The sequence below is a fragment of the Meleagris gallopavo genome, chromosome 3, assembly GCF_000146605.3.
Source record: "Meleagris gallopavo isolate NT-WF06-2002-E0010 breed Aviagen turkey brand Nicholas breeding stock chromosome 3, Turkey_5.1, whole genome shotgun sequence".
In the NCBI taxonomy this organism is placed as follows: Eukaryota; Metazoa; Chordata; class Aves; order Galliformes; family Phasianidae; genus Meleagris; species Meleagris gallopavo.
The window spans coordinates 92,282,759-92,297,042 of record NC_015013.2 but is presented as its reverse complement, the minus strand read 5'-3'; positions in this window follow the sequence as shown (position 1 = coordinate 92,297,042).

Here is a 14,284-nt window from a genome sequence, read left to right as displayed (position 1 = left end):
CTGCATGCTTTCTGACTCAAAATTTTTAATTTGATTTTAGTGTACACTTGACGTGATGAATTCAAGCCTTGTAACTATTGAATAAGCTTTGGGGAAGATGGATTGAGATTGGAAAAAGTAATGTGTCATCAAATTACGCATTTTCTTTCATCCTGTCTCAATGTCAAGGACACAAAACAAAAGGGATGAATTAGTTTGGACAAATATACTTAGAGACTCTTATTCCAGCTTACCTGCATTGCTCCTCATCTGAATTCAGACTGTCAAGGTGGTATTTGGGTACTGAACTGAAAGTTTACTGGGAAGAGTTAGCAGTGCCAGAGTAGAGGTATAAAACACTGAGCTCTTTTTAACCTCTCTGTAATATTTTATTTGCTCACTGGAGTTCTCAGTGTTGCATTTATCCAGGTTTCCCTGGAAGCGATTATAAATGAAGGACGATCCAGCAACAGGAGTGCTTTCAGCAGCCAAGGGAAACCCTGCAGCCCATCCATTTTTCTGCTGCAATATTTCTCTGCGACCTTGGGCTGACCACATAGCATGGCTTGTGGCATGGTCACAGGAGAGGTGGGGAGTGAATTAGTATAGCTTAGTGAGTGCTGCGATGGGCTGCTAGTGCATGGTCCTGTTTGCACTTCGGTTATCCCTACCATCAAGTGTGGTGTGTCAGCATCAACACCAAGGAAGTGCTTGGGAGAAGCAAAGAGCTGATTTTGTGCACGATCACCACTGCACACTCACCTGTGATGCTGTAGTAAACAACAGCTGTGAGTAATATGACAGGATAGGTTATAATATATTGTCACAATAGTTATCCATTAGTTTGAAAATGAAACTGACAGAATTATATTTAAATTTATCTTGACTTATGAGTTGCTTCATAACACACTTCAGTTCTGGTAGGTGAGGAGGCAGATAACCATGTATTTTGTTCTTTGAAGGACTAGAGCCTAAGTTCTAGTTCAAGGAAGAACATGGTTATTTACTATTCTCTTTAGTACTTAGTGCTGCTATAAATCTTTCCTTAGTTAAATGATATTTCATGTTCCTGATATATTGCACAAGAAAGTAAATTAAATAGTTTCTGTTAAATTAGCGTTTTCTTCTGGGACCAGCTGAGCACTGAAGGCTGTGTGACCTCTTCAGGAATTTCTGGGGACATCCACATTGCTCTTCATAACCAGACTTTGTCCCGTAGTGGATTTGCAATAATTAGAAGGACCCACCATGACTGCCTGAAAGTCAAAATTTGTACTGAAAAGCTTTATAAGAGGGGAAATGTGGTAGGTAAAGAGCATGACTCCACACACAGTTTCTGCTTTCAGAAGGTTCAGGAGATTAGTCGAAATACAGTAGAGGACTACTGGCTGCGGAGTTGGAGGAAATGGCATGACCACTGTCGTGCCTCATCTCTCAACAGCTTTTTCCTCTGTGAATTGCACTGATTGCTTTTCTGAGCATGATGAGGCTTTGTCCATGTTTTGCAAAATGCTTTGCAATCCTTCACTGAGATGTATTAGATGCCTGGTATTTGCAGAAATTACTGTTGCTTAGCAAAACTTGTCCTTTTGCTAGCAATTGCTTTCAGTCATGGCCTTTACCAGCAGTAGAAATGTCTTGATTCAAATGGATGCTTGGCTCAGACCATACTTTCACAGTGTTCTTTTTTTTTTTTTCCATACCAGGTCCATCTGTTGTTTTGAACTGTACTTCTTAACCTATTGGGCTTTTTGTTTTGTTCAGCTTTGGTTTATTACCAGTGATTGGCAGAAGTTTTTAATGAAATCAGACGTTTTAGCCTCTACTTTGCTGCTGCACCTCAGCGTACAGCCAGGAGACATTGGAGAAGTACAGGTACTTACCTGTGCAAAGATGTACCAGTACATCTTTGCAATCAGCATCCAACTAGAGAGATCACCCCAAGCAGAGGCTTTCAGTGTCACTTTTGAGAAATTTATTTTGATGCATGTGAATTGGGATGTTGTTGAACTATCTCAGGGTCACCCATTCTGTGATCTGCTTTGCCTGACATTACAACCCCTGTCCCTTGGCAACTCGCCTTGCGCTTTGGGTTTAAGGTGAGGACCAAGAAGGGCTCTGTGAGTATGAATATGTGTACAGACAGACTTCTAGAAATTCACTATGAAGATACAAATACATAGGCAAGAGGGATTTGCCAAATCCTTAAAATGTTAGTTGTCTGCTAGGTAAAGTTATGGACACAACACACGTGAGAAATGGTGTTAATTGCAAGCCATGTATGTCAGGTCAAAATTCTGAAACCATTCCACCCCCTCCCCCCCAACCACACACAGTCAGGAACATAAAGACTTAAAAAATGTCATATATTCCTCCTTAGACTCTGCCAAAGTTGTATTTAAAAGCTTACAAAGTGACAACTCTTCTCTCTCTGTCTCTCTGGGCTTGTTATGCCATCAGATAGCCTTCAGTACCTCTCTCGATGTTGTCAGCATCTCTTGTATAGGCTGGTGCTTTTTGTTTAGATAAAATATATGATACTTTGGCAGCACTGTCTCAGATTCTCCAAACCATGCACTGCTTCAGCAGCAGCTGTGAAGTACAAAGGGTGGATTTGCTGACACAAGGGAAAGAGCTCAAGCATACAGCTGGACTTGGCTTGCTGCTGCCAAAAGAGCGAGGTTTTGTTCCCTGACCTCATCCCCCCTCCTACCTTCCTTTCATACCCAGACACCTTTCTCTCCTTCCTCTCAGATCTCTGTCTGACCTACTTAACTACTGCATCCACAAAATAACATTATTTTTTCCTTTCCTTTCTTTTTATTTTTTATTTTTTGGCTTAGGCTCGTGTCTTGCACAGATTCTTCAGTGTTAACCAGTGTGTTTGCTTCATTCGTAGATGTCTCCACTGGAACACTGAGGAATTCACTTTGATGCCCCATTATATTTGCCAAGTTGGGAAAGGAAGTAATTCAAACACTGGCTTTCAGTATTTTGTCTGTGTTGTGTTGAGCTCTGTGCAGTTCTAAGGGTTATGTTCAAATTGTCTGAAAAAGCAGTTTACCTATGTGCATTTTTATCATTATCAATTTCCTCATGTTTTTCTTGTCAGCTATAATGCTAAATCAACTCCCTAAGGACTTTGCTGTTCCTATTAGTGGTAAATGTTGAAAAGTTGCATTGGTGACATAACTTGATTTGTTGAGGAAGCTGGTAAGAATTGGATTCATATCTATTACTGAGACCATCCATCCTCTTTAATTTTATGAAGCAATAGCTTTTTGTTGTTAGGCTATTCCATGAAAAGTGTGCATGCCAAGGCCGCTGGCTTGTTAGAAACTGAAGTGACTGATTTAAATGCCTCTTGGCGTTTATGGACATGGGGAAAATACAGACCTGGGAAGGTCTGTATTTTCCACTCAAAGACAGGAATTTCAGAGATCTTCACTCTTCATGACCCTCTTCTACTTTCAAGAGGGTTTTGTTGTTTTACTGCTAACAATGGAAGTTGATCATAAAGAGTACCAGGAAGTGATCAGAAAGCCTACTTTCATGCCGTGACATGAATAGGCATGAAGGTCAATCCCATCACTGAGGGAGAACCCCCTGCAGTGTAGTTTAACTTCCTATAAGTAACATGTTCAACGGCAGACGAAGAGCGTGATCTGAAACTAGGCAAAATATCAGAATCCAAATAGTCACGACAAAATTCAATGCTGTCAAGGTCTGGGGCTTGTTCCACTTCTGTCTTTAAGGAGCTTGATTTTACATGTAGATTTTGGCACCTGCAATCAGTGGATGGGTGGGCATCACCAGACTTGAACATTTTGGCATCTTGATTTCAATAGTGTTATGGGGATTTTGTGCTGATGGCAGATTATGAACAATTATCTAACCAAATCATTTCAGAGTAACTAAAAACTCAAATTTCCAAAGTACTTTCCCCCTCCTCCTCCACATGTGCCCTCTATCCCTCTGAAGCCAGCAGTGTCTGCATATTCATCCCAGACATAGAATATTTCAACTCATGTCCCACATTTTCTCATTCTGACTGGGCATAGGGCAGCAAATACAGTGAGCATCCTCTAATCAGGAATGTGCTTGTACAAACTAGTTAGCTCGAGTTCATTCTTCATGCTTGTGGGTACATGCTCATGTAACATGACTTTAGTAGGTGAGTTGTAGATGCAGCTTTTTCCTCACTGAAGGTCCTCATTCACATTTCCTTCTTCCTGGAAACTGATTTTCAGGAAGATTGGAGGAAGTACTGTCTTGAAGATTCTCTCTTTCATCTTTAAATCTTCTGGAAATTGGAAGAAGATTGAGTGGGAGTAAAGAGTGGAGGGATGTCTGGCAGATCACGTAATCTTTGGTTCCACTTGAAGCCTGGCTAAGTGAGAATGTACTAATTATCTCAAAGAGGATGTTTTCTCCATTAAAAAATTTAAATATGATTTAAAAAGTCATTACTACCAGGGTGGGTATTAAAAAAGCCCTCTTATTTCTTTTCAGTCTTGTATATATTTGCAATTGTCCAAAGTTTTACTTTATATTGTTCCTTGCCTGTACTCCATTTTGTTTTTAAGCAGATTAAGCTTTGCAAAAATTACATTGGTAACTGTAGTAGACAACAGGCATGCAAATGCATGATGCCTTAGATCAACAGCACTGGACACTGATGTAGACATGATTATTGCTACATCAGTGGCCAGAAATTTGAAGTCTGACTTTCAAATCCTGCAAAAGGAGGATGCAATGTGAGTGGAGTGGTGAAAAAACTGCAACCGTAGCACGCTACAGTGCAAAATGCTCCTTTAATGCTTTGAGAACCAATGTTAACAGCATTAACATGCTCTATGGATTATCTTCATAATCTGCTCAGTGCAACTCCAGGGAATTTCTCTGCTGCCCAGGTGAAAGTAATGCTGAATGTCACCTTCTGAATCCCCAGAACTGCTCGTCTCATCTCCCAATAGCTCTCCCTTGAGAGGAGACCTAACCCAATTCTGCTTAGTTTGTAAAGCTTGACAAGATCACCACACAAGGTGCTGCATTTTTAAGGTGCATACATTTTTCATTTTTTAATTCTGCCTCTCGATCTATCTATATAGTTCAGTGTTCAGGCTGCAAATAAAGCTGTCGCTGGTGAGTGGAGCAACAAAAAAAGAGAGATGATGATAAATGAGTTAATACTGAGTTTGTCACAAGCCCATTTGCTGCATGAATTAAAACACAAATTGGCCTGTGGGTTTCAGGTTTACTAGCCTTATTACAAAGTGTGTTACTGCAGAAATCTGATGATAGAGTGTTTAAGGTCTATTTTTCTTAAAACCAGGCAACTTGGCTGTCCTCTCTCTCACTCTGGCACAAAGTCAAAAGAATAGGGAAGAAGACTGTGCTAGTATGAGTGATACTTTAAAAGGGGAGCATCATATATACATTAAATTAATCTCTTTATGTCAGGGGAGCTATCTGCATAGCAGCATCTGTCTGTAAAGTATTATGTACTCGTGGTCCCATTTCTTGACATCTAATTTATTTTAATGCTAAATGATACCCTTAGCTGGCCTTCATTCCTTTTGGTAGTCACAACTATCATTACTGTTAATTAAAATAATACCTGACTCCATGCTAGACAGCAGGACCACATGCTGCAGGAACAAGACATTCCCACAATTCAGAACAGCCGTTACCACAAAATAATAATCAGGAATCATGGAATATCCTAATTTGGGACAGATCCATAAGGATCATTGAGTCCAACAAGGAAAGCCCAGACCGGCAGAAGAAAGAATTTGATATGGAAAAAGATGAGGTCACGTAGCAAATGCCACATTCAGGCACTTTTATTTAAATTTTACATGGTGTGTGGGGCTTGCTTTTGGCTAAGAGGGATAACTGTAGCTCACACTTCACTCCTGCTCATGCAGTCTGCAAAAATCAGGTCTGGGTTTCCATCACAGCATCTTTCCCTGTCAGAGGCAGTCTCTGTAGAAATACACTTCTCAGTCACAGTCTTTTGTCACTTGGTGCCCAAATACTCTCTTCTTTCTTTGTCAGCTTCTTCAAAGCAAAATATCTTTTCATCCAAAGGTGCATGGCAGAATGAATAATGGGGAAAGGAGCAGAGAGGCTGTATGGGTATTTGGCTAATGCAAACCCCAGATTTCCTACTGCATTCTCAGAAATCCCAGACAGCCAAGTGACCTCTGCTCCACTGCTGGAACAGGGCATCATGAAACATGTTTACCTCTTCTATGTGTCCTCTGGGCTCTATGATCCCGCGCAGTGCTAACATCTCCTTTATTACAGTGCAGGTGTGGTAAAGCGTTCCCTTCTGTCCTTGCTATAAGCGTGGGAAAAGCAGACTGTGTGGGCAGCAGCAAGCAGCTTTCCATGAACCACACCACCCTGTTATTTCACAAAGAATGAATGGTTATTCATTTAACTTTGTCATATTGCATTTGCTTTATTTTGTTTTACTATACCCAACCATCCAAGGCAGTGTAAATACAAGTAAGTTAGAGTGCTTGTAGAAATGATAAAAAAAAACACATGCAGAAATTCTTCAGTCACCTGTCTGACCGTTAATTAGCCAAGTGTATTACCAAACATCATTCATTTATCTTTCTTATTTTGACATAAGGCCAGGGATATTGCCTTTATCTTACAGATGAGCAACTGAACCAGTGTGGGTAATGCCTTGATCTTCAAAGATATCTCAGTTAAATGGGATCCAGGTGAAAGTTGGCATTTAAACTGTAAGCAAATTCTTAAATAACTTTGAAGTCCTGTGCCTATGGGATTTCTCAAAGTCTTAAAGGGAAAGCTGTGAGTGAGCAGGACTTGAGCTGAAATTTCTCCATGCTCAGACAAATGCTTTGTAACAATCCCAGCTTTCACTCCATCCAGTTATCTACAGGCAAAGGTGAGAAGGCATTCAAGTACTAAATTTTCTTTTCTCCTGAGTGAGCTTATGTGGAGTTTTGCCCTTCTCAGCTGCAAATCTGAGGATTAAGAGGTGATGCTTTTATATATTGCACCCTGAGAACTTTCTAAAGAAGTACATCAGAGAAGAGGGATCTTTTACCTTAAAACTCACATGTCAGCTGTGGTTTTAATCTCTTGTTTGGGTGTTTCATCTTTGTGAAAAATTGTCTGAACCTGACAAAGATCTGAGATCTTATTTTCTGTGGTCCTCCTGGAGTCTGTGAGCATGAATTCTACATTTCTGAATATGCTAATCTTATTCTATTCTCTGCTTCTTCTGCTATGTTGTAAGGCTCTACATTCAGCCTGTCCCCAAGCTACTGAAAAAGCACCAAGTCACAGATCTGGAGACATGTGTCCCTTGGGTTTTTGATCCTTAACACTAGGATTTGTTTGCAAGCACTCAGGAACATAAAGATGGTGGCTAATGTTCTCAGAGTCTCTCATTTTGATACCAAGATTGTGTGGAGGAAAAGGGGAAAAGAGCTCTGTCTCACCCTTGAAGAGGATGGATATTAAGACTGTGAAGATCTGAAGGCTTCTAGTTGTACAATGGATAAGGTAGGGGACAAGATCACATGGTTAACTAAAGAACTGCTCATGCTTGTAGCACATTTTGATTCAGCCTTAACACATACCTTGATTTAAAACTGATAAACCACACCTTTTCCAAACTGATCTTCTTTCTTGGGAGGTGCAACACATGAGACTTGAGGTTCATCTGAAGAAAGGTGGAAGAGTGATAGCTCTAAGTGAAGTCATTGAGAACTGGTGGCAAGATTTATGGAGCTGAAGTTACTGATGGGTTAAATGTGCGAGAATGGAGTTGTTCTTTAATTGTAATTGTGGTGTAGCCTGTGTGTTCACACCCACTGTACATAAGTCATTTATTTTCCAAATAGTTCAGGAATTTTGGCTAGTCATTTGTAAAAATAAGGTAATGGATGATTTTTATACAGTGAATGTACTTGAAACTGGGTGTTAGTTAAACCTCCCCTGGTAGCTTCTGCTCTAACTAGATTTAACTTATATGCTTAAATGTGTTTCTTAACATCGTGGGTGGAATGACCAGGTAGGAGATTCCCAACAGTGATAAAATTGTGCTTAGATAAGACATTTGTAAATTGTCTGTGGAACTTGTTCTATCAGGTGCAGAATTGGTTGTATGGAACAGTCTATTTAGTGTAGTTGTTTTACATGATAAATGTTTTATATGCAGTTATGATACAGCAATAGCGATTAATTATGTGTGTGCTGGAGTGGTCATAGGACAACTGGCCAGACAGAATAAAGGGGCTGAACATAAAATCCTTACCAATCCAAGCCAAAGATGTTCTTGCAAGGCACAATGCACAATGGGGTTGTCCATCACCAAACGACAAATAACTCCCTGTTTGAGAGATCTGATTCCTCACATGCACACATTTTCTTTTTGACAAATATTTTGTCCACGAGTGTCCATGAAACAAATTGTGAATAAAAAAGTTACAGAAATGTCAAATATTCAGAAAGGTCAACGCGCTGGCACAATAAACGAGGCTCTCAAATCTAATAGTGTGTCTAACAGCATATCTCTCAGTCCCAGCACCTCCTATTTAAAATAGGGACAATAATACTCTTGAAACTTATCTTCATAAGTCCCTCTTGAAGCAGATAAGGATAATAATGATGCACTCTGGAAAAAGTGAATAATGAATTGAAACTACGCAGAGATTGAATGAGTCATGACAAAAATTATACAGACTTACCATTAAAAAGTGACATTAATCTGGAGTATTAAATAGCTGCCAGGTTGGTGCACGTCATGTCTTATGTGCAATGAATGAGGTAGGGACCCAGTGGGAAAAGTAGTGTGTGATTATGTAGTTAAAGATTGTCATAGTACCCAGGAAGAAGGGATGGAGAATATAAAGGAACAGATGATAAAATGGCCATTCCATTTGTGGTAATTTCTTGACTTTAGATTGCTTTGACCCAAAAATTTGCTATTGTATCACATACCTTTCTGCCCATGAGTGGTAATAAAAATCAATTCATTAGAGCTTAAAAGCTCATTTAGAATATTCTCTTATTGCTTCTTGATAGAATGGTTTGCTTCCCATGAGACTAACTTTGTAAGAAGTGCAACATTTCTTTTCTTTTCATAAAGCTTTACCATGACACATACAATAATAAACACTGCATTACACCAGTATGTGTTTGTGTTTACTCTGTTTGAGATTCCCCATCAGCCCTCACCACTGTTAATAATTCTGTCATCAAAGCTGAGATTGCCATGGGAAGCATATTGACAAAGTTAAACAAACAAAGAGAAGGACTAAGGAAAAATAAGCAACTTGCATCATGGAAATTTGTGTCCCTGCAGTGTTCTAGCAGCATACCAGTGTATGGATGAATTGCCAAGAAAGGAATTAGGGAACTTCAGTGTTCTTTAGAGAAGAACCCAGAAAAGCGGACCTTACTAAAATGGAGACGTTTTTTCTTGTGGATCCAGATTGTTCCTTACTCTGTGCTCCTTTCTGCCTAAGTGTGACTCTTATCAACCCTAATGTATTTCCATTCAGGCCTCTCCATGCTTTTAGAGTTACTTCAGCAGTGTTTTATCTGAGCTGTTATCTCTGTAGTAGCCGAGAAAAAAAACACCACAAACAGAAAGCAGTGCTCATGTCAAACCTGATTTTAGAATCAAATGGAGATGGAAAGAATCAGGCCCATAATCTGTAGGTTGCTGTTACTGTTAAGAGGCAAAAAAACATTCCAGAACATCACGGCACTGCATTGTTCAGGACTAACAGTAAGATACTTGTAGGTGTCACTGGATTAATGTTGAGTTACAACTTCCCCATGTTTTACAGTTACTCCTGAAAGACAGGAAGGGATGTATTGTCATTACTATGCAGTTATGGCAGTGAGAGTCTTTCACGAACTCTACAATAGCAGCTGAGACCTCTTTTTAAATCACAGTAGTGATAGAAGAATGGGAATGGTTTTAAACTAAAAGAGGAGAGATTTAGATTCAATATTGGGGGAGGGAGGGTGCTGCCCAGAGGGGCTGTGGATGTTCCATTCCTGGAGATATTCAAGGCCAGGCTGGATAGGGCCCTAGGCAGCCTGATTGAGTACCTCATTCAGTGGCTGGCAGCTGCCTGTGACAGAGGGGCTGGAACTGGATGGGCTTTGAGGTTCCTTCCAACACAGGCCATTCTATGATAAAGGTCAAAGAAATTACAAGTGATGTGTCTTTATGGAAGGTCTCTCTGAAATTGGTGATGCTTTGCCTATCCCCAGTCTCATGGTGAGAGTGAGAGCTAGCTAAGCAACATCTTTGCTCTCAATGCTGCAGATAGACCTGGCAGCTGGGTTCGTTGCATGTGCCATCGTTTTGTCTTTTAGAGCAGCCTGGCTAGAGGTATCTAGGCCTTTCAAAGTCTCATGTCACTGACATGCTGGAGGCAGTCTTCTGAGTGATGTGTCTGCTATTTATGCTGCAGTGCCAGCCAGCACATAAAGTACCTGGCCCTGGGGTACCTGACCCATGCCCTTTCCCCCTGCCCTCTGAGAACGCCAGTGGATCTGGTGTCATTATCTTGTGCTTATAGAGTCTCTCAGATGTGACCTAATATAAACTGATGTGCACTTAAATGCACTGGGCTGGCTGGTTAGGATAAAAGCTGACGAATGGGAGGGCTGTGTGCAAGATGAGAAGAGAGAGTGGGGAGCTTCAGACTTTGTCCCTTTGCAGGTTGGCTCCTGGGGAGTGTGGGCAAAAGAACAAGGCTGAAGAGAGAGAACTGTCTGACGTTACATTTTCCTATCATCCTGTATCTAAGGAACTGTGCATTTTAATGGTGGCTTGGCTGGTAGGTGACATAAAGCAGATTGCTTAGCTGGATTTTGGGATGCTAATGCTTTACATGGAGAAATCTCCTATTTCAGTCATCGTCTTTGTCTGAGTGAGGTACAGAACTGTCTTTAGGTAAACATTTCTTACAATGTAGGCATTCAATTTCGTATGTGCTGGATCAGGAGAGACTGAACACCAATATTACTCAGCTGAAGCCACGGGTCCTTCTGATTGATCTCAGCAGCAGATATGTGCAGGCTCAAGGGAAAAAAAAAAAAAGAAAACAAGGAATAGAAGTGAATAAAGGAAGGAGACTGGCTAGGGTTTTTTTTGTTTGTTTGTTTTTGTTTTTTTGCTTTGATTAACTTCCATTTTAATCCACAGAACCTGATTTTGGCCATCCTGATTAATTGGGTTAATTAGATAATCTTTGGCTAAGTGTGGTCAAGCTGATGGGAAGGTTTGCTTTATTATAAGTGAGCCTGGCATTAGAGACAGCATCACTGGGTGGTTTCTAATTGAGACCCTTATGAATATTTTCCTCCTGCTCTGCAGGGAGATGGCTCAGGGCTGTTGCTGCCTTTGTTTCATCACGACACTCCTCTGCCAGCCTGAGTGCTGTCACAGCCTTCTTGCAGGGGAGGATTCCAGCTCCAGTGAGTGATTCCCGTTTCTTTTATTTTTAGCATCAAGATGTCTTTTATTCTGGCTGAAGGACAAAATCCCTTTTCACAGGGGCTGCTTGAACAGCAGAAATGAGTGGCTATTAAAAGAAGTCTCACTGTAAAATAGGATAATAACCCAGTTATTTTGCATTTCTAAGCCAGCATTGCGCTGATATTTCTTTTCCTACAATCTACACCAATTAGCAGCAGCCAAACAATAAAAAAGCAGTCTGTGCATTAATCTGACAAAGAATCAGTAGCTGTGTAATGTAAGAATTATTTTGTAGCAGTAATGAGAAGATCCACAGTGAATTATTAAAAAATGGACTTTGAGTATTGTTATGAATACCCCTTAAGCCTTTGAAATATTTTGTGTATTTTAATGCCTTTCCTGTAAAAATAAACATAGTTGACATGCTACATTCCAAGGACATCCCCTCCTACTGCCTGCATGCTCCTTCAACATCCTCTATATTTCATATTTCCACTTGTGCACAGGTATAGGGCTCATGCTGGATCACTATTGACAGTACATGAATATTCCTCCACAGAGGTTGTTTTCTAGAGGGCACAACGTTGACAGGAGTAGGAGTAGCAGGATATTCTCCCTAACAGTTTGTGGGTGCATCTTGGTGCCCCAAAGGTTAATGGGAAGGTTGGGACAACCCTCAATCAAGCTACTTTGCATTTATCATTAAAAACCAGCCGTGACTGCACAGATTTAAATACAAGAATGGAAGAGGACAGATGAAGCTGGTAAACAGCAAAGGCACTCATTATGCTAACTTGATTGTAGTTAATTAAAAAGGGATATTAGCTGATTGGATTACAGGGGATGGAGTAGAATGACCCTTTTTTAATGCCTGTGCTTACATCAGTAGGATTCTTTGGACTGTCCAAACTCTTGTTTCTTCTCTTCTGCTTTCAGGGGCAGATGCTCCTACACAGTCTGCTCATCAGAGCAGCATGCCAAACTTCCCAATAGCTGTCATGCTAGGCTAGCTAGAGCTCTTGTCTCCGTAGTCAGGCTGTGGAAGGGAGCAGGAGCCATAGTGCACTTGTATTCTCTGACTGTTCTCAGTGGGTGTGCTGTCTGTTGGTTGCTCTAATCGGATCTTGGGCTAGGGAGTCAAGAAACCATACCCAGTGCCTCCCAACATCATGCTAAGCAGGGTTTATTTCATCCATCTCATCTCCATAAGCAAGAATCTCGGCCAGTTCTTGTGAAGAATTAAAAAAAAATAGCTAGGTAGAATTACTGTGTACATACTGTATGAGGCAATACATATATTTATTGAATCATAAAATCACAGAATCATTAAGGCTGGAAGAGACAACTAAGATCTTCTTGTCCAACCATCGACCCATTACTACTGCGCCCACTAAACGGTGTCTCTCAGTGCCACATCTAGCCTTTGACCTACAGGTAAGAAAAGTAGGAATATTGGAGTATGGATTTGAGAATTAAATCTGATGAAGGCTGAAACAAAGCCTCATACTGCTTTATATAAAGCAACAGGATGCCATTGTATAGTCTTTTTTGAACCTAACACGTCACACCATATCTCATAGTAACACAGTCTCAGGTGTATACATTTGACTTTGGCAAGACTGAACTTGTTATGCTTTGTCATGGTTGCCTCATATTTTAAATTCAGAGTAGAGCAGCAGACAGACAAGGCTTCCAGAGCAGGCAGCAATATTAGGAAGCCCGAAGAGAGTGCTGCATATGTGCTGGGCAAGGAGCGAGGAGTGTGAAGTGTATTTCTGCAAAGAGATGTCAAGTGAGGCTATTTGCAGATTTCCTAGATAGTCATGCACCTCTCATTCTGTTAAGCAGGCAGGCATCACATCCACATACAGTTGATATTGGAAGCTGTTCAGTTCAATTAATTTCTGAAAAATAGGGTGACCACCAAACTTTCACAGAAGTTAGTAATGCTATGAAAAATAATACGGCACATCCAGTGTCACCATCTCTGGATGTGTTTAAAAGTCTTTTGGATGTGGTGCTCAGGGACACGATTTAGCAGAGGGTTGTTAGTTAGGACAGTATGGTTAGGTCATGGTTGGACCCAATGACTTTAAGGTCTTTTCCAACCTGAGTGATTCTATGATTCTATCTCATTTTTTGTGGAAACATCTCATATTTCCAGTGTAGAACCACACTGTATAAGTAGTATCCTTTTTGCACAGTCTTTTCTAAAAACATTTCTTTAATATTCATTCCTTCTTGATTGTAAAACTACAGGTTATCTAAATCTGCTTATGAAGTTTGCTTTTATGCAGGGGTTTGGAAATGCAGAAAAAAATACCCTTTTTAATCACGTAGGATCAGGATGTGTGACAAAAGGAAAACCTTCGAAATAGAAATTATTTCAAATATGATTCCAAGAATTGGCTGTAATGTATAGATTAATTTAATACTCTTAAGGGAATCTCAGTCATTCTCAGGATATGATATTAGCATACTGTGTAGACATGCAGGATGGCTAGTAATGTTGCTCCTTTGAAATCATAATAGATAATTGCATACCGAGGTATCACAAAGTAGGGCAGACACAGTAGGAACTAAGACTATTAGCAAGTAGATTTTCAGCTGCCCTAGGACAAGTGGAAAACAGCAGATTTTCTAGTTAAAAACTAGGGCATTTGTACTGCAGGGAATCTAATGTCTTACCAACAGCCATTTTGTTTGAAAGGAAACACAGTCATTGATGTTGATTGAAATAGCAATGCAGACAAGGGAGACTATGATAATCTGAACTGAAAACAAGTACATTCATTTCAAAAAGTTTTTTTTTTT